Consider the following 1,038-nt stretch of genomic DNA (forward strand, 5'->3'; position numbering starts at 1 on the left):
TGGCAGAATGGGTAAGAAAACAAGATCCTTCAATATGCTGTCTGCAAGAGACACACCTTACACACAGAGACAAAAACAGATTAAAAGTCAAAGGATGGAAAAAAAATATATACCAAGCTAACTGCAATAAAAAACGAACAGGAAGAGAAACTAAAAGCCTTCCTCTGCAAACAGGAACTAAACAAGTATGCCCTTTGTCACCACTCCTATTCAATATTGTGCAGAAAGTCTTAGCAAGAGGTATACGGTAAGACAGGGAAAGTAAAGGCATCCAAATTGGCAAAGAGGAAGTAAAACTCTAGTTGCAGATGTGATGATCCTATACATAGGAAACCCAAAGACTCAGTTAAAAAAAAAAAGCTACTAGACCTCATTGGAAGATTCAGCAAAGTAGCAGGACATAAGAGCAACATACAAAAATCAGTTGCTTTCCTCTATACCAAAATCGACAGGGCTGAAAAGGACATTAGGAAAGCAATACCATTTACAATAGCCACCCAAAGGATGAAATAGCTAGGAATAAATGTAACCAGAGGAACAAAGGACTTTATATACAAAGAAAACTACAAAACACTACTACAAGAAACAAAAAGAGACCTACAAAAATGGAAGAATGTACCATGCTCATGGAGAGGAAGACTTAACATTGTGAAAATATCAATACAGCCAAAGGAATTTACACATATAATGCAATCCCAATTCAGATTCCAATGACATTCTTCAAAGAGATGGAAAAAAAACAACTACAAACTTTATATGGAAAGCAAAGAGACCCAGGATAAGCAAAGCACTGCTTAAGAAGAAGAATAAGGTTGGAAACCTCTCACTGACCAACTTCAAAATTTATTGCACGGCTACAGTGGTCAAAACAACCTACTACTGCTAAAATGAAAGATACATTGATCAATGGAACAGAATCGAGAATCCAGAAATTAACCCATCCACATACAGCCAACAGATTTTTGACAAAGTACCTAAATATATCGCATGGGGAGGGGATAGTCTCTGCAACAAATGGTGCTGGCAGAACTGGAAAGC

The sequence above is a fragment of the Chrysochloris asiatica genome, unplaced genomic scaffold, assembly GCF_000296735.1.
Source record: "Chrysochloris asiatica unplaced genomic scaffold, ChrAsi1.0 scaffold00395, whole genome shotgun sequence".
NCBI classification, from domain to species: domain Eukaryota; kingdom Metazoa; phylum Chordata; class Mammalia; order Afrosoricida; family Chrysochloridae; genus Chrysochloris; species Chrysochloris asiatica.